We start from the raw sequence: 25,508 nt of genomic DNA, 5'->3' as shown, positions 1-25,508 counted from the left end.
GCATTTAATCGTGCACTTTAACATAAGTCGTACTCACCAACAGTGCCACCAATCATGATTCCCAGGTGGTCCAAGAGATCCTGCTCCCTGGTGATGAGGTCAGCCCACCGGTGCTTCAGCTGGTGTTCACTCCTCTGACTGGCATACACACGCTGCAGGTGGTGCAGCACCTTTCCCCACCGGATTCTGCGCGCCTATGTCGGATACCCCTGTATCAACCTACCTGGATCATGAGCAGCAAGAAATGCGTCACCAGCCAGATGAAGCCCCCCAACTCCTCTTCCCCCATCCTGCCAAGACGTGGCCTACCAGACATACTTATAATTGACGATAAGGAATAGGGGTAAAAGAAATAGAAAGGGGAAAAGGGTGAAAGTAGGGGTACAAAGACAGAAAAAAAGTAAACCTAAACACTAAAAGAGCCCAACTATCCCCAAACTATCACTACCCACAACAGACTCCCACAAACAAGAGAAACACAAGATAAATGGACAAATGTAGACAAAACACAGTACTACAGTATACACAAACAATATTTATTTCACAAAAGGACTTTACAGATAGCACACAGGACAAAAACAACACAAAATCTTTGGACACCACTCTCTACACAACCACACAGTCTAGAAGGCTCATAGACTGCAAAGTGAAAGTGAAAGTACACCCACTGCACATGATCTGTAAACAGGATATCCTATTACATCACTTCCTGTATGAAAGTCCCGCCTTTTTCGCGTTATGCGTCATTTTTCGTTTACCAAAACTGTATTTGCATCATTTTTTTTTACGCACAGACGTGAATATTAACCCGCATCCACATAATGATACATGGACTGTACAAATATCTGGATGCGGGCTAAATTTCACTCCTGTGCGTAAAAAAAAAAGGCAAATACAGTTTTGGTAAACAAAAAATGACGCACACCGCTAGGGACGTCAAAATTACAGTGCATTAACTGGTTTGGGGCATTTTTACTTGTTTTTTGGTTATTTTACATTTGGAACACATCAGAGATTGGCTAATTGAAGACAGTATGGTGTTGATGGTGTATGTTCACATGCGTGACATCATACTGCAGGGGAACATCATCCACTACACCCTTCACAGTATTTTTACAGTTGGCTGACGCAATAGATGGTCATAAGTGTGGCCTACATATATGTTTTGCACAAATTGTGCATGTTTGGCATAACGAGAGGATAGCAATGTGACGCACATATGTACAATACCTAAATGCCTTTGGCTCAAAGTGTGTGCTTTGACAACTAATGTGTTGGTTGGCCAAATGTGTGTGTATCACATGAAGCATAATTGTACACATGGTTGTATGAATGTGACGTCCATGTGTCCAACCCTTAAATGCAAGTCAAATTGAAAATGAGCAAGGGCATGTGTTAGTCATACATGTAACAACACCTGTAAAGTGCACTTCCAAGTTTTAGGGTCACGTAGACACCACATGTGACATAGCATGCACCCGATGGATGGCAGACGCTTGTTCATGTCAATGGTCCACATTTTCTACATCCTATGTCCTAGAGTATTGGTAAGAGCTTCCTAGGCACTAGTTGGTGAATCCCACAGTGAGTCAGACACATGCATTGAGGAAGTGGGTACCATGTTGCTTGTACAGACAGACAAGGGTGAATCTCATATGTATGATGACACTACAGTTGAGGCCATAGAAGTGAGACCCAACTATCAAGTGGCTGTGGTGGACCAGCATACAATACAGCACGTGTCCACATATTTCCAGTGATCAATTGCACATAGGTGTCTTGTGCATGTGTGTGGTCCAATGATGATCCTGTAGATTGTTTAGGGTGTAATTTGTCACAGTTCGGTCCAGGACTCATCATGAGTCAGTGGCAGCTATTCCTGTAACTACTGAGTATCCTTGGTTGATCAATGTGAGTAAAGTAGATGTGGACATGTGAACCAACATGTGGATGGTCCCACCCTGTCTCATCACTAAAGACGTGTAATGAGACAGTCAACAGGGCAACCTTGGTGTGCTGAGTGAGATAATGTCTCAGGTGTCATGTTCCGGCAGGTGTCATTACAACATTTGTACACAGGTTGGCCTCTGCACTTCGCACTGCATCTGGGAACATCATAGCCTCTGTGCTGATTATTCCCGCAACTATTCACCACACACGGCCCATCACTATGTTGTGCGCACTGTGATGCTGTGTGTGAACTGTCATGGTCCTGACATTTGTGTATTATTCATGGACATTATCAGAGGTTGCTGGTTGTGCTGAAAGCCCCGTACCTAATCCCTGCCTACGGCCCTGGGACACTGTCACACTTTGTCATTCATGCATAAATGCAACCCAGACAAGGGATGGGCCATGAATTTTGCTTTTCCAAGAGGATGTAACTCAAATGGTACAGTTAAAAGGCAGATGATGCTATACAAAGTATTTGGGCATGCATGGAAGAAGCCCATGCCCAATGCCCCCTGATGAATGGCAGGTTTGCTAACGCAAGTGTGGTAACATATGTAGACACAAGAATACTTTAGTGTGACGCACAGACAGTTGCCAGTCAGGCTGACAGAATGCAAGGTGATTCAGGATCCAGTTGCTTGACAAGTTACGTAATCAGTGGTCTGAATGAGACTGTTTTGAGGACAAAGTAGACAGTTGACATGTCAAACTGTGTACGTCCTGTGTTTTTGAAGGTGACAAATGAACCCAGTGGCTGAGTTACACGGCTTAATTAGTATCAATGGTTGATGGTGTATTTGACATAATGGCAACTCCTATGCTGTTCCAGGCATCATCAGGGGCAGTGCTTTTTGAAATGTGTGGTGTGCATGGAGGTGCTCATAGGTGTGGGCTGCATCTGTTTCTCACCAGTCCTGTAAGTGAGACTTGCATTCTAAGGGCCAACAGACATTTTCACAAGGGGAAGCAATCTACATGTGCTAACAGGGCTTTGAAACTAGAAGACAGTGTATAAATTGACCTGACGTCCTTGCAGTCAGATGTTCTATGCCAATGGCATACCATAGGAAAGGGTGTAGCACACTGGTTTGCTAATGTTGGTCTGTGTGTGTAGAGGAGGTATTATCAGGGTACACATCTTAGTATTCCAGGGACGTCTTCCGACAGGTGGGTTGGACCAGGTGCATGGGTGTGTAATGAGTTAGGAAATGGCCTGACATGTACATGGAATGTCATGTGCGCAACGCATGTCATATGTGTGGCACTTGTGCTGTCTATGTTCTGCTTCTATGGAACTCTAGTCACAGATAGTCCTTGCAAATATTGGATGCAGTTGGACTAACTGCTGTCAAGGGTCTGGTCAGGCATTCCTGTTACTGATGCCAAAGCACATTGAGTGCCTCATGTATGAGGCTTGTTTTCCCTTTATTGAGTGATGGTGTCATAGTTGTGTGCCATATGCTGCGTTGGACCTTGCTTTCAACATGTATGTGTGAAATAGTTGTGGTCCTCTGCTATTGGCCTTCAAAGGAGATATGTACATGATCTATGTCATTAAGAGTGTGTGCGTGTATGTGACCATTGTATGTTAGGCATCACATTAGCTCTGGGATGTTCCGTGACCTACTCAGTATCTCAGCAATGCTCCATGAGGCAACACTCTTATTCTGATAAGTAGAGATGAAGGTGTGCAAAAAGGAATAGCCAGACCATGATATGGTGATTAGAATAGGTGTTTATTTAAATTTGTTAACTAAAGTGGTGAAGGTGATCATATTCAGAAAAAATTATTTACAATCTGTTGCCGCCTGCGTATACCAGCGGCCGTGTTCTGTAGTTCCCCCTCCTGTTGCAGGCCAGCATCCTCCTCTTCCTCCTCTTCAGGCATGTGTGGCTCTGGTTCCAGGAGGGGAATGTTTATTTTGATACAAATGTTGTGCAATATTGCACATGTGAGGATGATCCTACAGACCATATTGGGGGAATATAGGAGGCTACCACCAGTGATGTCGAGGCAGCGGAACCTTGACTTGAGGATGACGAAGGTCCGCTCGACAATGCTGCGTGTCCTCCTATGGGCGTTGTTGTATGCACGCTCTGCAGCAGTACTTGGGTTGCCAAATGGTGTCATAATCCATGGCTGGATGCCATACCCCTGATCAGCTGCAAGAGAAAATGAATGGGATCATGTTGATGTAGCTGGCACTATTGAAAAGACCTTTCATGGCAGTAGTTGTCTTGTGTTGTCTGTGACTCTTTTGTGTACTAAAGTGGCATCCTATGCTTGTATGGCTGTACCATCTGCATTGTGTTGTTTCCTTGGCTGAACGAGTGTTTGTCTGCTAACCGTTTGTCAGCAGTATGTTTTGGGAATTTTCAGTACAGTGTGCCCTCCCTAGCATTGTGACTTGTGATACAGGTGTCCGTGTGTCTTCACTGGGGGTGAGATTATTAGTTCCATGCACAGTTAAAATTGAAAGTGTTGTTAACACATTCATATCAAAGTACCCTAGACATCCCATACCATGAAACTTATGCAATGTAATAATGTAAAGGTCATTGGGACACTTACAATTTGCAAGGTGACATTTAGGCAACCACACTCATTAACGTCTTAACATTAGGCTGTACAGTAATTTCCGATGTGTGACAGATTCAATGGTGACTTAAGAAACATGGCTAGTGATGTCACACCCTCAGTGTGTTCCTGTTGACATGTTGCTGTTGTGGTGTATGTGTTGTGTGTCCTAGAGGGTTGCTGTGCAGTGTGTATATAAGTAGGTTTTTGTACTTACCAACAAGTAGTCCATTGCCATACCGTCCATCCTGGAAGTGTTCATTGATAGTGCAGTGACGGAAGATGTATGAGTCATGTACACTCCCAGGATATTTAGCCACGATGTTGGTGATCAATCCCTGGTGATCGACTATGGCCTGCACGTTGATGGAATGTGTGTGCTTCCTGTTGCAGTAGAGGTGTTCAGTTGCAGCAGGTGGCACAAGGCGTGCATGTGTGCAGTCGATTGCACCAAGGACGTGTGGGAAGCCACTGATGAGGTAGAACCCCTGTTTTGTTTCCTGCTGCTTCTGCAGTGTGTTAGGGAAGCAGATGTGGCGGGGTGTCAGTCGAATGATGGCATCCAGTACTTTGGGCAAAAAGGCGGAGAATGGTGGTTGTGATATTCCGCCAACCAGGGCACCAGTTGTTTGGAAATAGCCACTTGCCAGCATATGAAGTACGGCAAGCAGCTTTGTTTCTGTTGGAATGGTGCGGGGTGTGACCAAAGTGGGGGCCAACTGCTGTTCAATGTTGCGCAGCAGCTGCCGAATGGCCTGCCAGTTCAACTGGTACCTCTGTATGATGTCGTGTTCCCTGAGGCCCTGCAGGGTGGCTCTTGGGCGGAATATCCTCTCCTGCCTTCTGCGCTGCCTTTGGGGTCCCTTCTGGTGTTGTTGTAGCTGCTGTTGTTGCTGCTGGGCTCTGCGTCTGCGTGCACGCTGGATTAGAATCACCTCCATGGCTCCCTGTTGCTGCTCTGCTGCTCTGCTGTTTGTTCTGTGTGTTCTGATTAAATACAGGTGTGTTTGCCCCATTTTAACGCCTGCCCTGACCCAGGCGTTAATTTTTTATGCAAATCGGGCTGTGCGTCATTTTCTGGCTCTGCCTCCCGGCCGTGCGTCATTTTTGCCCGATAGCATAAATACGACGCACGGCCCTTTAAGCCATTTTTTGGACGGGAACGCCTACCTTGCATATAATTAACGCAAGGCAGGTTGCAGCATCCAAAAAATGACACACACGGCGGAATATTGTCGTCCTCGGGCGTCAAAGTATAAATACGGGGCAACGTTTGCGCTGATTGTGCATAAAAAATTTTGACGCACAATCGGCGCAGACAGAGTATAAATATGCCCCTTAGTTTTTAAGCAGTACATTCCTAGTAAGAGGGCACGGTATGGGATTAAATTGTATATGCTGCCAGAAAGCAGTACAAGATATGTGTATAATTTCCGGGTGTACAGTGATAGGGATTCCAGTATTGACCCTCCTGGTTGTCCAGCCACTTTTGGAGTTAGCGAAAAAATTGTGTGGGAACTTGGCAGACGACTGTTTAACAAAGGTCACCATTTGTACGTAGATAATTTCCACACTGGAGTGCAGTTGTTCAAGAAGTTGTTTAGAGTGGACACTGTTGCTTGTGGCACAATCCGTTCTAACTGGAAAGGCTATCCAAGGGAGCTTGTCCGTAAAAAACTTGAGAGGGGACAGTGCAGTGCCTTGCGGAATAATGAGCTGCTAGCTCTGAAATTTTCAGACAGGAGGGATGTGTACATGCTATCTACCATCCATGATGAGAGTACTTCCCCTGTGACTGTTTGGGGTCAGGTTGCGGAAGTGCGCAAACCTGCGTGCATTTTGGACTACAATAGGCACATGGGTGGTGTTGATACAGTAGATCAGAGGTTGGAACCTTACACTGCTCTTTGTAAGTCATACGTGTGGTATAAAAAGTTGGCCCTACATTTATTTCATTTGGCAACTTTTAATGCTTTTATTGTGTTCAAGGATTGTTCACCTGAGTCAAGGATGACATTTGTTAAATTTCAGGAGTCAGTGATAGAGAGCCTTATTGTGGTGGAACGGGCAACAGTTCCTAGAGTAGAAGTGGTGGAGGATGTGGCTAGATTGAAAGATCGCCACTTTCCAGATCACATTCCTCCCACTCCCAAAAAAGACTTGCCCACAAAGAAATGTAGAGTATGTGCCCGGAGATCAATCTGGAGGGAGAGCCGGATGTACTGCCCCAAATGCCCTTCAAAGCCTGGGTTGTGTGTGCCCGGCTGTTTTAGAAGTTACCACACAAGGAAACATTTTTGGGAAATACCGTGAGCAGAAACTGCCTGTTTTATGTTTTCATATGGTCAGTTTCACAGTTGGCATTACTGTCATGTATTTAGTTAGAGCTTTTGTGTTTGTACTTTTGTACTTATTTTATAATTAGTTAGTGGTTTCTTTGTTGTTTATGAACAAAAAAAAAGTGATGGCGGTGTGCGTGGGGTGGCGCTTGGCTGGTCGTGTGCGTGGGTGGCGCTTGGCTGGCGGTATGGGTGGGGTGGCACTTGGCTGGTGGTGTGCTTGGGGTGGCGCTTGGCTGGTGGTGTGGGTGGGGTGGCGCTTGGCTGGCGGTGTGCTTGGGGTGGCGCTTGGCTGGCGGTGTGCGTGGAGTGGCGCTTGGCTGGTCGTATGGGTGGTGTGGCGCTTGGCTGGCGGTGTGCTTCGGGTGGCGCTTGGCTGGCGGTGCCAGCCAAACGCCAGTCCACACACTCATCAGCTGGTGTGATTGCTGTATCAGGCATGTGGGCGTATGAAAGGGATGGGCCCTTGACTGGTGCTGTCTGTCGATGCGAGTGTTGTAATGTGCTGGGCCCGTGGCTGGCGGCGCGAATGGTCTTGTGCATGTCATGTATGAAAGGTGTGTGAATGGACTATAAAGCGGTTGGTGCCTTGCCGTGGATTTACAGCTCACAAGCTGTGAGTCATTGGTTCAGTTTTTTGGCCTTTCAGTTATTACAAGTGCATTTCACTTTTGTGAAATCTCTTGTTAATACAATTTGTGCCAAATCCAACCAGTATGTGTGGTACAAATGACAAAACCTGCTCCGCTGTAATCAGGTGTCGCAGCACACTTGTGACACGCTAGGTGTCTCTGGTGGGACCCCGATGATGAAGCATGCCACCAACTTGGTTGGTGGGTGAGGGGTCTTTTTCACATAACCTAAGTGTGTTTCTTTTCACAATTTTAGTGTTTGGCACATCACAGACGTATGTGGATACATCAAAATGATATATTACAAAACTACCTGTGTTTGGGGGGGAGGGGGCACCTATGTTTTTGGTCCTGGGTGCGGCCTTCATCTGGGGAAACCTACCAAACCCAGACATTTTTTTTAACTAGACACCCCAAGGAGTCCAGGGAGGTGTGGCTTGTGTGCATCCCCCAACATTTTCTTACCCAGTCTCCTCTGCAAACCTCAAAATTTGCTTTAAAAAAGCATATTTTCCTGACTTTCGTTTGTACGATCACCGCTCCAGCGCAAAATTCCTACTCCCCAGCGTTCCCCTCAGTCTCCCAAGTAAAATGACACCTCACTTGTGTGGGTCACCAAAGCAGAGACAGCCTAAAGATGTATAAAAGAAGAATATGTGCTTATCAACTCGCTGTGCTCTCCCCATAATCTCTACAAGTTTGTGGCCTTTTTCTGTTGCAGGCACCTGGCCCACCCACACAAGTGAGGTATCATTTTTATCGGGAGACTTGGGGAAACGCTGGGTGGAAGGAAATTTGCGGCTCCTCTCAGATTCCAGAACTTTCTGTCACGAAATGTGAGAAAAATGTGTTTTTTTAGCCAAATTTTGAGGTTTGCGAAGGATTCTGGGTAACAGAACCTGGTCAGAGCCCCACAAGTCACCCCATCTCGTATTCCCCTCAGTCTCTAGTTTTCAAAAATGCACAGGTTTGGTAGGTTTCCCTAGGTGCCGGCTGAGCTAGAGGCCAAAATCTACAGGTAGGCACTTTTCAAAAAACACCTCTGTTTTCTGTCAAAAAATGGGATGTGTCCAGGTTCTGTTTTGGGGCATTTCCTGTTGCGGGCGCTAGGCCTACCTACACAAGTGAGGTATCATTTTTATCGGGAGACTTTGGGGGAACGCTGGGTGTAAGAAAATGTGTGGCTCCTCTCAGATTCCAGAACTTTCTGTCACCGAAATGTGAGGAAAATGTGTTTTTTTAGCCAGATTTTGAGATTTGCAAAGGATTCTGGGCAACAGAAACTGGTCAGAGCCCCACAAGTCACCCCATCTTGGATTCCCCTAGGTCTCTAGTTTTAAAAAATTCACAGGTTTGGTAGGTTTCCGTAGGTGCCGGCTGAGCTAGAGGCCAAAATCTACAGTTAGGGACTTTGCAAAAAACACCTCTGTTTTCTGTCAAAAAATGGGATTTGTCCACGCTGTGTTTTGGGGCATTTCCTGTCGCGGGCGCTAGGCCTACCCACACAACTGAGGTATTATTTTTATCGGGAGACTTGGGGGAACGCTGGGTAGAAGGAAATTTGTGGCTCCTCTCAGATTCCAGAACTTTCTGTCACCGAAATGTGAGAAAAATTTGTTTTTTGTTAGCAAAATTTTGAGGTTTGTAAAGGATTCTGGGTAACGGAACCTGGTCAGACCCCCCACAAGTCACCCCATCTTGGATTCCCCTAGGTCTCTAGTTTTCAAAAATGCACAGGTTTGGTAGGTTTCCCTAGGTGCCGGCTGAGCTAGAGGCCAAAATCCACAGGTAAGCACTTTGCAAAAAATACCTCTGTTTTCTGTCAAAAAATGGGATGTGTCCACGTTGTGTTTTGGGGCATTTCCTGTCGCGGGCGCTAGGCCTACCCACACAAGTGAGGTATCATTTTTATCGGGAGACTTGGGGGAACGCTGGGCGGAAGGAAATTTGTGGCTTCTCTCAGATTCCAGAACTTTCTGTCACCGAAATGTGAGAAAAATTAGTTTTTTGTTAGCAAAATTTTGAGGTTTGCAAAGGATTCTGGGTAACAGAACCTGGTCAGAGCCCCACAAGTCACCCCATCTCGTATTCCCCTCAGTCTCTAGTTTTCACAAATGCATAGGTTTGGTAGGTTTCCCTAGGTGCCGGCTGAGCTAGAGGCCAAAATCTACAGGTAGGCACTTTTCAAAAAACACCTCTGTTTTCTGTCAAAAAATGGGATGTGTCCAGGTTCTGTTTTGGGGCATTTCCTGTTGCGGGCGCTAGGCCTACCTACACAAGTGAGGTATCATTTTTATCGGGAGACTTTGGGGGAACGCTGGGTGTAAGAAAATGTGTGGCTCCTCTCAGATTCCAGAACTTTCTGTCACCGAAATGTGAGGAAAATGTGTTTTTTTAGCCAGATTTTGAGATTTGCAAAGGATTCTGGGCAACAGAAACTGGTCAGAGCCCCACAAGTCACCCATCTTGGATTCCCCTAGGTCTCTAGTTTTAAAAAATTCACAGGTTTGGTAGGTTTCCGTAGGTGCCGGCTGAGCTAGAGGCCAAAATCTACAGTTAGGGACTTTGCAAAAAACACCTCTGTTTTCTGTCAAAAAATGGGATTTGTCCACGCTGTGTTTTGGGGCATTTCCTGTCGCGGGCGCTAGGCCTACCCACACAACTGAGGTATTATTTTTATCGGGAGACTTGGGGGAACGCTGGGTAGAAGGAAATTTGTGGCTCCTCTCAGATTCCAGAACTTTCTGTCACCGAAATGTGAGAAAAATGTGTTTTTTGTTAGCAAAATTTTGAGGTTTGTAAAGGATTCTGGGTAACGGAACCTGGTCAGACCCCCCACAAGTCACCCCATCTTGGATTCCCCTAGGTCTCTAGTTTTCAAAAATGCACAGGTTTGGTAGGTTTCCCTAGGTGCCGGCTGAGCTAGAGGCCAAAATCCACAGGTAAGCACTTTGCAAAAAATACCTCTGTTTTCTGTCAAAAAATGGGATGTGTCCACGTTGTGTTTTGGGGCATTTCCTGTCGCGGGCGCTAGGCCTACCAACACAAGTGAGGTATCATTTTTATCGGGAGACTTGGGGGAACGCTGGGCGGAAGGAAATTTGTGGCTTCTCTCAGATTCCAGTACTTTCTGTCACCGAAATGTGAGAAAAATTAGTTTTTTGTTAGCAAAATTTTGAGGTTTGCAAAGGATTCTGGGTAACAGAACCTGGTGAGACCCCCCATAAGTCACCCCATCTTGGATTCCCCTAGGTCTCTAGTTTTAAAAAATGCACAGGTGGGGTAGGTTTCCCTAGGTGCCGGCTGAGCTAGAGGCTAAAATCTACAATGTAGGCACTTTGCAAAAAACACCTCTGTTTTCTGTCAAAAAATGGGATGTGTCCACGTTCTGTTTTGGGGCATTTCCTGTTGCGGGCGCTAGGCCTACCCTCACAAGTGGGGTATCATTTTTATCGGGAGACTTGGGGGAACGCTGGGTGGAAGGAAATGTGTGGCTCCTCTCAGATTCCAGAACTTTCTGTCACCAAAATGTGAGGGAAATTTGTTTTTTTAGCCAAATTTTGAGATTTGCAAAGGATTCTGGGTAACAGAAATGGGTCAGAGCCCCACAAGTCACCCCATCTTGGATTCCCCTAGGTCTCGAGTTTTCAAAAAATTCACAGGTTTGGTAGGTTTCCCTAGGTGCCGGCTGAGCTAGAGGCCAAAATCTACAGTTAGGCACTTTGCAAAAAACACCTCTGTTTTCTGTCAAAAAATGGGATGTGTCCACGTTGTGTTTTGGGGCATTTCCTGTCACGGGCCCTAGGCCTACCCACACAAGTGAGGTATCATTTTTATCGGGAGACTTGGGGGAACGCTGGGTGGAAGGAAATTTGTGGCTTCTCTCAGATTCCAGAACTTTCTGTCACCGAAATGTGGGGAAAACGTGTTTATTTAGCCAAACTTTGAGATTTGCAAAGGATTCTGGGTAACAGAACCTGGTCAGAGCCCCACAAGTCACCCCATCTTGGATTCCCGTAGATCTCTAGTTTTCAAAAATGCACAGGTGTGGTAGGTTTCCCTAGGTGCCGGCTGAGCTAGAGGCCAAAATCTACAGGTAGGCACTTTGCAAAAAACACCTCTGTTTTCTGTCAAAAAATGGGATGTGTCCACGTTGTGTTTTGGGGCATTTCCTGATGCGGGCGCTAGGCCTACCCACACAAGTGAGGTATAATTTTTATCGGGAGACTTGGGGGAACGTTGGGTGGAAGGAAATTTGTGGCTCCTCTCAGATTCCAGAACTTTCTGTCACCGAAATGTGAAGAAAAGGTGTTTTTTTAGCAAAATTTTGAGGTTTGCAAAGGATTCTGGGTAACAGACCCTGGTCAGACCCCCACAAGTCACCCCATCTTGGATTCCCCTACGTCTCTAGTTTTCAAAAATGCACAGGTGTGGTAGGTTTCCCTAGGTGCTGGATGAGCTAGAGGCCAAAATCTACAATGTAGGCACTTTGCAAAAAACACCTCTGTTTTCTGTCAAAAAATGGGATGTGTCCATGTTGTGTTTTGGGGCATTTCCTGTCACGGGCGCTAGGCCTACCCACACAAGTGGTATAATTTTTATCTGGAGACTTGGGGGAATGCTGGGTGGAATGAAATTTGTGGCTCCTCTCAGATTCCAGAATTTTCTGTCACCGAAATGTGAGGAAAACGTGTTTTTTAGCCAAATTCTGAGGTTTGCAAAGGTTTCTGGGGAACAGAACCTGATCAGAGCCCCACAAGTCACCCCATCTTGGATTCCCCTACGTCTCTAGTTTTAAAAAATTCACAGGTTTGGTAGGTTTCCCTAGGTGCCGGCTGAGCTAGAGGCCAAAATCTACAGGTAGGCACTTTGCAAAAAACACCTCTGCTTTCTGTCAAAAAATGGGATGTGTCCACGTTGTGTATTGGGGCATTTGCTGTCGCGGCCGCTAGGCCTACCCACACAAGTGAGGTATCATTTTTATCGGGAGACTTGGGGGAACGCTGGGTGGAAGGAAATTTGTGACTCCTCTTAGATTCCAGTACTTTCTGTCACCGAAATGTGATGAAAAGATGTTTCTTTAGCAAAATTTGAGGTTTGGAAAGGATTCTGGGTAACAGAAAACTGGTCAGACCCCCCACAAGTCACCCCATCTTGGATTCCCCTATGTCTCTAGTTTTAAAAAATGCAAAGGTGTGGTAGGTTTCCCTAGGTGCCGGCTGAGCTAGAGGCCAAAATCTACAGGTAGGCACTTTGCAAAAAACACCTCTGTTTTCTGTCAAAAAATGGGATGTGTGCACGTTGTGTTTTGGGGCATTTCCTGTCGCAGGGGCTAGACCTACCCACACAAGTGAGGTATCATTTTTATCGGGAGACTTGGGGGAACGCTGGGTTGAAGGAAATTTGTGGATCCTCTTAGATTCCAAAACTTTCTGTCGCCGAAATTTGAGGAAAACGTGTTTTTTTAGCCAAATTTTGAGGTTTGCAAAGGATTCTGGGTAACAGAACTTGGTCAGAGCCCCACAAGTCACCCCTTCTTGGATTCCCCTAGGTCTCTAGTTTTAAACAAATGCACTGGTTTGGTAGGTTTCCCTAGGTGCCGGCTGAGCTAGAGGCCAAAATCTACAGGTAGGCACTTTGCAAAGAAACACCTCTGTTTTCTGTCAAAAAATGGGATGTGTCCACGTTGTGTTTTGGGTCATTTTCTGTCGCGGGCTGTAGGCCTACCCACACAAGTGAGGTATCATTTTTATCGGGAGACTTGGGGGAACATAGAATAGCAAAACAAGTGTTATTGCCCCTTGTCTTTCTCTACATTTATTCCTTCCAAATATAAGAGAGTGTATAAAAAAGATGTCTATTTGAGAAATGCCCTGTAATTCACATGCTAGTATGGGCACCCCGGAATTCAGAGATGTGCAAATAACCACTGCTTCTCAACACCTTGGGGGTCATTCCGACCCTGGCGGTAAAAACCGCCAGGGCCGTGACCGACGGAAAGCACCGCCAACAGGCTGGCGGTGCTTTCCTGCCCATTCTGACCACGTCGGTAAAGTCACGGTCAGAAAAGGGGATCCGGCGGTTTCCCGCCGGATTACCCCTGGCTGGGCTGAATCTCCATGTCGGCGCTGCTTGCAGCGCCGCCATGGAGATTCTGACCCCCTTCCCGCCATCCTGTTTCTGGCAGTTTTTACCACCAGGAACAGGATGGCGGGAACGGGTGTCACGGGGCCCCTGAGGGCCCCTGCATTGCCCATGCCACTGGCATGGGCAGTGCAGGGGCCCCCTGACAGGGCCCCAGCATGATTTTCACTGTCTGCTTAGCAGACAGTGAAAATCGCGACGGGTGCAACTGCACCCGTCGCACCCCTGCAACACCGCCGGCTCCATTCGGAGCCGGATCCTGTGTTGCAGGGCCTTTCCCGCTGGGCCAGCGGGCGCTCCCTTGGCGGGCGCCCGCCTGCCCAGCGGGAAAGTCGAAATGGCCCCGCGGTCTTCTGACCGCTGAGCGGTCTTTTGACGGGGGAAGTTTGGCAAGCGGCAACCGCCGCCCGCCAAACTTGGAATGACCCCCCTTATCTTGTGCCCATTTTGGAAATACAAAGGTTTTCTTGATAGCTATTTTTCACTCTTTATATTTCAGCAAATGAATTGCTGTATACCCGGTGTAGAATGAAAACCCACTGCAGGGTGCAGCTCATTTATTGGCTCTGGGTACCTAGGGTTCTTGATGAACCTACAAGCCCTATATATCCCCGCAACCAGAAGAGTCCAGCAGACATAACGGTATATTGCTTTAAAAAATCTGACATTGCAGGAAAAAGTTACAGAGTGAAACAGAGAGAAAAATTGCTGTTTTTTTACCTCAATTTCAATTTTATTTTTTCAGTTGTTATTTTCTGTAGGAAACCCTTGTAGGATCTACACAAATTACCCCTTGCTGAATTCAGAATTTTGTCTACTTTTCAGAAATGTTTAGGTTTCTGGGATCCAGCATTGGTTTCATGCCCATTTCTGTCACTGACTGGAAGGAGGCTGAAAACACAAAAAATCATAAAAATGGGGTATGTCCCAGTAAAATGCCAAAATTGTGTTGAAAAATTGGGTTTTCTGATTCAAGTCCACCTGTTCCTGAAATCTGTGAAGCTGGTGATTTTAGCACCGCAAACCCTTTGTCGATGCCATTTTCAGGGAAAAAACCACAAGCCTTCTTCTGCAGCCCCTTTTTAAAAAAAAAAAAACGAAATTTTCACTGTATGTTGGCTAATTTCTTGGCCTCCTTCAGGGGAACCCACAAAGTCTGGGTACCTCTAGAATGCCTAGGATGTTGGAAAAAAAGGACACAGATTTGGCGTGGGTAGCTTATGTGGACAAAAAGTTATGAGGGCCTAAGCAAGAACTATTCCAAATAGGCAAAAAAAGGCCTGACACAGGAGGGGGAAAAGGCCTGGCAGCGAAGGGGTTAAGGAACATTTGGTCGAGGTACAACAAAAGAGGCACACTTGGATAATCGTACATCATACACTAAGGTCAAGTAGTAACATTATTCTCTCTCTCTGTTTAGGGCATTATATATAAAATAAAGTACCACCGCCAGACCTCTGGAGCTGCAGCTGATGGCTGGATGTCATGGAACAGACCTTCCCTCGAGGATGTTCCACCTCTTCCTGATGTCATCCATTTTGCGCGAGGTGGGGCCTACATCATTCACTCTCTCCACAATTCTTTGCCACATTTTCATTTTCCATTCGATAGTAGTTTGCTGATTTTATCCACCATGATTCTTAACTCATCTTTAGGGAAACAAGGATTTTCTTTTGAGACATGGTGGTGTTAAAAGTAGAAGGGTGGATGCAGGGAAAAGGAACAGGTGACAGGGAGTAAATGGAGTAAGGATGTGCAGATGGATGTGAGAGGGATATGTTGAGGGTGTGGGGTGTCTTCTGGAGGGAATTTTGCACTGACTTGCAGGGTCTTGCTGTGAAAATGCAAGGGACTGTGGTGTGTGGAGGGGTGTGTTTTATAGTGTGCTTTGTAGGTGTTGGATGTCGGAACGTGTGTCAGTTGTGTTGTTTTCAAAACCATCCAATGTGGTGTTGTTTATTACTGTGGTGACCACAAACCACTGTGGTTTGGTCCACCATTGGAAGACTGCCATTGTGACTTTTGACTTGTAATAGGTTCAGTGGTTTGTTGATGGGCTGGTGGTGCTGATGGTCGGATCGCCTATTTCCCACCCTCAGGAGTCCTGGAGGTGTTGTTTTTTTGGCTGGCTTTTGGAGGTACTGGCTGTGTGACGTGTAATACAGTGGTCTGTATGACTGCCAACATGGCGAGTTTTTGGCAGCCGCCACTATGGCGGTCTGACCTCCAAACTCGTATGAGGTCCAAAGTCATGTTTCGTTTTTGCTGTTTATACTGCAGGTTTAACGAAGCTGCTCTGTGCCTTGATTTTCCTCTTGGCTTCTGGCAGCAGGCATTATGATGTCAGAGCTCAAATTTAATACGTTATTACAGCTGAACAGCTATGTCATTTCTTTATTACGGGAGACTAGAGATGCCACAAGTCACATGTAATAAGACCATTAGACACAGGCTTATATAAAGGGATTGTAAGCTCCTCTATATTAGAAGACCAACCTTTCAGATTTTCTTCAGATTGAGAGAGTGACTTACACATGTAAAACAATGCCCTTTGAGGTACTAATTAAGCAAGGATAGTGAACACAATTGTATTGAATAATCATTGATACAGCATTAAATAGCTCAACGTCATTGAGAGCCATAACAGACTGATGAGATCCAGTGACTAGCAGACAGTGCACTTTTCTAGTGAGCCAGTTTGATTTGACTTGATTTGATTTAAAGTTATAGAGTACAGAATTTCCCTGAGGGCATCAAGAAGGGTTATATCTAGGAACGCCTACCAACAACGTAGCGTCATAAAACTATCCCAGAAACTAAGACAAAACATACTATAAGGTGTACAGCCTTTCGAAAAGAAAAATGTTTGGCAGTCACAGTCAAGGACTGGAGGAGCTCATTCCAAAGTTTGGATGCTGCAATTGAAAAGGCTCTGTCTCCCCATCTCTTTTTAGGAACTCTAGGCAAGAAGACCAAGATGTGATAACCTGAGTGGAGTTTTCTGCCTGACATACATTGTGAGAAATGATATGCATTGTCGCCCAGTTCCCTAGGGATTGATGCAATCATTTGGGTATGATCTGAATATGAAGCTATATCCAGCCTGGAGGCCTGAATGATGGCTGTGAGGGGAGACCCACACAGTTTAAAAAGTGTCAGGCTCAAAGAGGAACCTTGTGACACACCACAAGGTAGAGGAAAAACGTCTGATTGGAACTGGTTTAGCACTACTCTATGAGTACAGTCAGTGAGGAAAAGGACAACAAGGCCGATGCCTAAACTGTAGTACCTATGATATTGAGGCGTTTAATCAATAACAAGAGGGAGATGGTATCAAAGGCCGTAGACAGGTCAAGAAGAACCAAAGTTGCCCCTTGACCCTTGTCCACAAGCCGTATAATGCAGTCAGTGGCAGAGACCAAAGCAGTTTCGGTACCCTAATATTTACATAATCCGAATTGTGAATTGTCGAGCAACCCCTGCTCCTCCCCAACCTTCATCAAATGATCATTCAGATGTTTCTCAAGGATCTTGGCTGGCAGTGGAAGTAGAGAGATTGGAGAGTAGTTTTTACAATCATTGTTTTCTAGGTTCGGCTTTTTTAAAAGAAGTATACATGCAGCTTCCTTTCAATATCGCAGGTAGCAGCCTCCAAGGTTGTGAGAGAATGTACTACTGTGCTAGCTACCCTATGCAGAATAGATGAAACATATGATTCCAAGGGTGAGCCTGACTTCGAGTTCAGGATATATTGTTCCATCTTACTGGGGTTAATTGATGGAAATACCATTAGTAACTTCAACTCTTGATTCTCAGGTTTCTGAGGCTCCAACAATTCTGACACCAAGATTTCTTTAATCATTTGAGATTATTTCATGTTAGCAGACTCCAGTCCCTCATAAATATCAGTAATTTTACTTTGAAAAAAGGTGGCAAGTTGATCACCAAAAACTTGCAAGCCATCTGATTTGCCAGCTGACAGGGGCGTAGAAAGCCACTGCACCACCTTAAAGAGCTCTCTAGAGGTTGTACTGATTTCTATTTTCTGAGAACAATAAGAGAACTTCTCCTGATTAATAGCTAGCTATATTCTGTTCTTTTCTCTTATATACCTGTTTTTCTTGATCTTCAAGGTTTTTTATCCGCTACGCTCTAGGTGGTGGCAGGTCTGTTTAAGAGTTCTCAGACATTCAGTAAACTAAGTGTATGAGGGGGGCAGTCCTTCTCTGTTTAGTTTCCCTAATAGGAGCAACCCTATTAGCAGCCTCATCCAGACATGCTGCAAACTCCACTGGACCCTTATCTACATCTTCTGAGAACTCAAGAGGCATACTTTCTAACGTCTTGGTCAGAACTTCAGAGGATACTCTCTTCCAGTTTCTTCTCCCTAGTTTATTACTAGTTAGGTGACAGCTTCTAAGTGAAGTTGAGAATGAGATGAAAACAAACGACCCCATGATCAGGCCAGCTAAGGGGGAGGACAGACTGGAACTATATTCTAGGGCCATTAGAGAATATGTCATCTAGCCTGTGACCTATCTCATGTGTAGCGGCTGATACCAATTGGGACAATCCCATTCCTGAGAGGGACTCAATAAGTGCAGGTGAATCTTTACTGGCTAGATCTTCAAGATGGAATTTGAAGTCTCCTAGAATGGTTAGATCATTCTTCATCAGTAATGGTTCAATGAGATTTACAATCTCAAATGGAAATGGGGATCCTGGCCTCAGGAGCCTATAGACCAATAGACCGGAGAATTAGCTAACAGCTGATAATTTAACTTAAAGAGCGCAGCTTCACTGGTCTGATTACTTAAGTTGAAATCCAGCAGGCACTAGTAATGAGATTTAAATACCATTGCCCTATCCAGTCTCGCAGTGGCATACTTAGAGGGCATAGCATCAACAAGATCTAGGTCAGAAGCATCATTGCCCATTTCTCCGAAGCAAAGACCAGATTCAGATTATGAGAGGTAAGAAAATCAGCAAATTCCACTCTATGCTTTACCATTGATCTATTGTTAATAAGATATCCACTCAGCTTGTTGGCATTGACTGACCTTTCCACTCCCACAGATTCACAATTGGCATCATCCTTGAGCTTGGGTAGGTCCACAATATGCAGATAACAGATTACATTACCACAAGTCTTACACTGGCAGTAACAGTAATTGTACAAGTCAGTGAAAGCATGAACCATACATGAGGAAGAAACACACCTGTGTTGAAGTCCCAGTAGGAAATTTCTAGAATATTTAACGACTGGAGCTATTTCTAATGTAACAGATCCAGGGATTCAGGCACAGGGTTCAGGTACCAGTAACTTCATCCATCTTCCAAATGTAAGTGCTCTCATTTATTCTCCCTTCTTCTTTTGCCTATCTGTTTGGTTGCAATTTCTATGTTTCTATCTTCGGTCAGGAGTAACCAGGGGAGGTAGTTTGGATGCGCACAGCCCCTGCAAAAACAAAGCACACAACAAGGTTTGTGCTTGCAGGTAAAAATAACACTACCTGGCATCCACCATTGACTTACTGTTAATTTCAGCACTATTTTTCATTATTATTTTTTTACATAAAGATGTTATTTTTTCAGTTGTTATATTTTACTCACGGGTGTTATAAATCTTTTTCTTTTAAGGTTTGTGGGTTATTTTGGCTGATGGGATAGGTAATATTTTAAATGTTAATATGAAATGTTTATTGTGGGAAAACAGGGCTGATTGCAGAGGCCCCCTAACTTTTTGCCCCCATTTTCCACTTTATGCTGGTGTTTTCCTGACTCTAATGGTGCCCTGGGTACTGCTAACCAGTCCCAGGGCCTGTGCTCTGTGTAAAATGGATATGCAAATTAGGCTAATTATAATTGGCTAAGTCAACCTACCTATAAGTCCCTAGTATATGGTAGGGCATGTAGGTTTAGGGACCACAGCATAGGTGGTGCACACCTAGGTGCACTGCTGAGGTGCCCAGTGTCATTTTAAAGGCAGGCCTGCCTTGCTGGCTGCCTTTAAATTAAAGTTATATGCAAATTCGACTTTGGAATTAAAGGTACTTCCAAAGTCTTAAACTACCTTATTTTTACATATAAGTCACCCCTAAGGTGTGCCCTATGTGCCCCTAGGGCTGGGTGCCATGTAACTATAAGCAGGGACTTTATAAAAATAGATTTATAAGCCCTGGTGAGGTAAAAACAGCCACATTCGTTTTTCCCTCATTGAAGTAAATGGCCTTCATAGGCTAGAATGGGCAGACTTTATTTTAAATTTTAAAGTCTCCTTAAATGTTACATACCAAGAATTTGGTATCAAATTGATTGTTGTAATAAATCCCACAACTTCCAGTTGTGGGATTTAATATAACTTGTCCAGGTAAAAAAGTTTAGACTTTACCTAAAAAGTTGCCAATTTCAGCTCTGCATTGTTTTTGCAGCTGTGCTCTGATTGGCCAGCCTGCAGCAGCTTCTGCCAGGCTGCCTTGATGAGGTGTGAAGTGGCCAGGCTTCACACAAAGGAATGTGCTTGGGGGAGAGAATCTCCCCTCAGCAGATGGTGAGGCAGGAAGGGGAAGGGCTGCCAAACTGGTCTTCAAAGGCAGAGAAGGACATTTGCAGCACCCAGCAACACCCCCACATCCTGCAACCCCAGACAATTAGGTGCCCCCTTGATTAGATTAGGAGAGGGCAGGAGAGGGGTGTGTTTATGATTTTTAGCCACACCAGTGGGTGGGCTCAGCCAGATGTAACCTCCAAAAATCAGATTCATCCATGTTGGATTTTTAGAGACTGTTGCCTTCTGGGATGGATTTTTGCCAAACTTCCCAGGAAGTGGTCATCACAGGGGGACGACCCTGTCCCTGATTGGAGAACCAGGGCCCCCCTGCTTTTCACCCAGGAGCAAGGATAAAACTGGCAGACCTGCACCCACGCCTCAGATCCCCTCCAGAATTCAACAAGAAAGGAACTAAAGAAGAAGAAGGACTGCCCTGCTGGACCCCTGGCCTGCACCTGGACCCTGCACTCAGAAGGACTGCACCAGCTGCACACTTGGGCTTCACCACAAGAAGGACTTTGCCTGGCTTCAACTGGTTCAAGGAGGGACTCCCTGTTTGCTACAGGTGAAAAATTGCTAAACCAGAGTCCCCTGCACCAACTCCTGAAGAAAGCGACCAGCTGACCACTGTCCAGTGGCCAAAAATGAGTTTGCGCCAGGTGCATTCTGGGAGTTGAAGTCCGCACCCCCCAAGGACCATCTCAGAACTTCTGGACCCTTGGGGTGAGCTGTGGACCCCAAAAGAACCTTAAAAGAACATCTGGGTGAAGCCCCAGAAGTTTGGAAAAGATTTGAGAATTTTGGGAAAAAAGCTCCAGAGAGGGACCGACCCGCCGCGGAAATTCTAGCCGGCTTGCCTCAACCGCGACCCGGCCTGACTTCGTGGTTCGTCCCGGTAAAGAAAAACATCCAAAAAAGAGACTAAGTCCGAACGTAAAAAGTTGACCGGGACCTCCCAGCCATCGTATCCGAGAAGGGCTCCATGGACGTCGGATCAAGATCCAGGTTTACCCCGGTCGAAGGATTTTCACCTCGAAAAAACGACTGAGTCCGAAGGTAAAAGTCTCCACCGAGGAAACCCACATCGCGTATCCGGACAAGGGCTCCAGGAGGTCGGATTCAACTGGCAGGTTCGTCCCGGTGAAGAAAAACTTCAAAATAAAGACTAAGTCAGAAGGTAACATTTTAACCGAGGCCTCCCGCGACCTGTAGCCGAGCAGGGCTCCATCGCGGTCGGCCTGAAAGTTTGACTTTGCCCCGGTCGAGGTGCAACCAGATGACCCGATTGGCGCTTTTTGTTTCTAAGCGCTAGAAAAGTAATAATTCTTTAAAAATTCATATCTCCGGTTCCCCTGAACCGATTTTAATCGTTTTTGTGTCATTTTAAAGATAAAAATAGAAACTATTTTTATAAATTGGTTTTGGATTTTTAAACTGTTTCCTGTGTTTTATTTAATTACTGTTTTGTGATATTTGAATGCTTTACACTTTGTCTCCTAAGTTAAGCCTTGACGCTCGTTGCCAAGCTACCAAGGGTTGAGCTGGGATTAATTTACTGAGACCTAACTGTACCTATGTGGAGGTTAGTGGCTTGTTGCTAGGTGTAGGTACCTACCTGCCCTACCAATAACCCATTTTCCAACATTTATAAAATGCAAAATGATTTGATAAAATTATATTATTTAGTGGGGGTTTGTTAAGAATTTGTCAAAAATCCCTTAATGAAATGTAATTGATAAACTTAATTTTGGAGTTTGGGGTACTATTTATTATGGGTTTACACATTCGGGCCAGACTTGTCAAAGGTTTTGTGTCACCCGTGCGCCATGCAAGGGGACGTAGTGTGATGCAAAACTTAGCATGAGATTTACAAAGCCAAGAAAGGCCACCTTGCATGGACTTGCGTGGCTTTGTAAATCTGTAGTAACGCAAGGTGCACAAGTCACTATTTTGCGTTGCTGTGTCCCAGAGAGGCATTCAATGGTTGGAACGTGGGTGTTCCCACACATCCATCCATGGACTTTGGTGAATTACCAGATTTACCATGAGTGGTAGATCTGGAAACACGTCAAAATGCTAGTCCTTCCTAGGGGAGCGGTAAAAAGAAGAAATATCTTTATTTTGCCTTGTTTTTTCCTCTTTCTATATACGCTGCATTATGCAGCATACTTAGAAAGAAATAAAAGCCTCAAAGGATGGCTTTTGTACAGTAAGGTGTACATTCCTGCAAAAAAAACATTCCTGTCTGCAAAGCAGACAACCTTGCACCAGAGTGCAAGGGTGCCAGCATTGGTGCTAGACAGCCAAACGTGCATCAGCCCAAGGAGAGAGGAGGAATGTGCCATATCTTAATAGATATGGTGCATTCCTGTCCACTCCCTTCCATGTAGCGCAGCAGAAAATTATAAATATAAACCTCAATTTTTAGGGGCTGTGGGGCTTATAAGGTTTGGGGTGGATGCTGTTTTATTTAATTAGAATTAAATTTTAATGAAGTGTATTTTATTTATGTTTCAGTAAGAAACTTGTGTTGTATTTATTTTATTTAAATTACATATAATTCATAAAATATAACATGATATAATGTAATATAATACAACTGATTAGTTGTTCTCAATTACTGAATTTCAAAGATTATGGGCTCAATGACAAGTTTGGAGGTCCGGAAACTGCCAGGGAGGTGGCAGCAGTCTGACCGCTGCAATGTTGGCAGTCCAAACACCGTATTACGATACATGTAATTACATAGAAAAAAGACCACCGTGGTCCAGCCTGACCTGTCAGCAAATCCTAATCGTAGGGTTGAAGAGATAGCCCCATGCGGCTATCGGAGTGCGGACCACTAGCCCAACCATGGTCCCAATCATAATGTTGCTTACCACTGACATGACCTTGGCAGGCCAACCAACACATTTGGTCTGGCGGAAACAGTGGGATATAAGGCCAAAACTCACATTTAGGCAGCCTCAGACATCTAGTGCCACCATGGAGCCAATCCTACATGTCCTGCCGCTGCTTGTGCTGCTCAATGGCTTACAAAATCAACAGCATCATGGATGCAACCAACGGTTAGCCAAATACCTACCTGTTCCCTCACACTCAACAGAAACTCAATGGGCCACCATTGACCTGGTATGTGGGTTGTGCTCCATGGTCCTAAAGATTGTCTGTGCCCTGGTTCAGAGTTGTACACAACATAGGCCACAATCACAGCCCCATGGTGCCCGACTTGACCATATTAGTGACACTGCACCACCAACACTACAACACTTTCAATGTGTGCACATCCCAGAAACAAGGATAGTAATGTGTTCATAAAATTGTGTCACACAACAGCAGATCCTCATCAGTCTCACACCTACAAATTGAAGTGACACCCTCACATTGTTCACATGCCATGGCCTGTCGTGACATAACAGATACATCTGTATGAATGTGTCATTGAACCCACACACACCTCCCCTGCAACAGCCTTGTAATGGACTCACTCATATTACCCACATTACAAGAGAATGTAAAGTAAATGGGATGGAGAATAATTTGTGTAACAAACATTCAAAGCACAAAATGTAAACAATCTCTGCACAATAGGTATGCGGGCATCACGGGGACCCCAGAAAAGCTGTTGCCCTGGGACACATTCCTCTTTGCACATGCCTCTAAACCACTATTTGCACATGAACTGTGGCCTGATGAATATCAGACCCAGCCACTAAAAATACCAAGTGTCATGCCCATGTGGCAAATGTGTAAGTGCAAGTCTAGACAGCCTATACAACGGTAACAGCATGGGTCACACAGTTTGATAAAGTAGGTGTAAAGTACACACATCAAAATGGACACGCCATTCAATTATATAGGAAGGTAGCACAATTAAACACCCTCCATGTGTGAACAATCCGTCCTCAAGCCTGCACACATGATACAAATGTCCAATCTACATCAGGGAGAGAAATGAGACCCAATAGATATCGACAATGGCCAAGCCAAAATGAAATACTTACCATATGAAACAACACCCAATACAATGCCACCACAAATGTATTACATCCCACACATCCATCCATCCAATATCCCCCATCTCCTGGATGACTCCAGCACTGGTTCCAAAGTCAGATCTTCACCACTACATCAAATGAATCATCAATCAGGGTTAAACAAACACAACTATAATCATACATGACAAATTATACATGAAAATCAAAAATGTAGAAAAGTAATGGCAGGACCAATGTTTAGCACAGCAACCAAATTAACTTTATTTACAAAACTCCTAAAATGGAGTAAAGGCCAATGGCCAGACCATGAAAACGTGTACATAGAACACTGCTGTACCCCAAAACGTGCCTCACTAATCACTGCCACAGGAACCTCCACAGGAATGGGCATCTAAAGTGCAGTCCAGGCACCTCAATGATCACCCTTGGGTGTGGTCCAGTTTAGGATGAGTGGGTTTGGTTTTGTGAGGGGTGGGCTTTACTTTGGGAGGGGTGTGTTTCGTCTTGAGTGTGGGTGGAGTGTGGCTGGGTCCAGGGGGGAGGACTTGGATGTGGAATGGATGGGTGGGGTACTTTTGGTTTTGGGAAGTGGGGTTAACAAGGTTAAGGGCAAGACCAAACATGAAACTTTCCTTGGGAAAATGGGGAGGGTGTATAGGGGTATTAGGGGTATTTGGAGGTTGCGGAAGTATGTATGTCTGCTGTGGCTTTGTTTGTTGTTGGTGCTGGTGCATGTGTGTCTGAAATATGTGTGTTTATTGGTGTCTGTTGCATGTGTGTGTGTAGGCATTAGTATTTCTTGGTGGGCTGAGATGTGGATGTGATGGGTAAGGTGGGAGTTATGGGTGTGTCTGTGTGTGTTGGGGTGGTGTCAAGGGGTATAATGGACGTGGTGGGTATGTCTGTGTGCATTGGGATGGTGTCTGGGGGCATGGGGTGAGTGGTGGCTGGGCTTGTGGGTCATGGGGTGGTGTCTTAGGGTATGGTGAATGTGGTGGTGGTTGCAAGTGGGGTGAGTGACTTGAGTGCTTGCGCGCTTGTGTGTTTTGTGGTGTTTGTGTTTATGTGTGCTGCTTGTGGCTGTTGAGGTGTGTGCATGCGTATATGTGAGTGTGCTTTGGACAGGTATGGGAATAGGGAAATGGATGGGGAAGTGGAAAGTGGTAAGGGGAGGATTGTGGGGAGTGGAAGGCTGCCTTGAGGGGGGGAGGCCAGGGCCTGAAAAGATCTCTGTAGGGCAGACATAGCACTATGAATGCCTCCCTTGTACGCAATTATCTGTTAGAGCTGGGTGTCCTGTGCCTGGATGGCATT

This window comes from Pleurodeles waltl, chromosome 5 (assembly GCF_031143425.1).
Source record: "Pleurodeles waltl isolate 20211129_DDA chromosome 5, aPleWal1.hap1.20221129, whole genome shotgun sequence".
Lineage (NCBI taxonomy): Eukaryota > Metazoa > Chordata > Amphibia > Caudata > Salamandridae > Pleurodeles > Pleurodeles waltl.
This window is presented reverse-complemented; position numbering follows the sequence as displayed.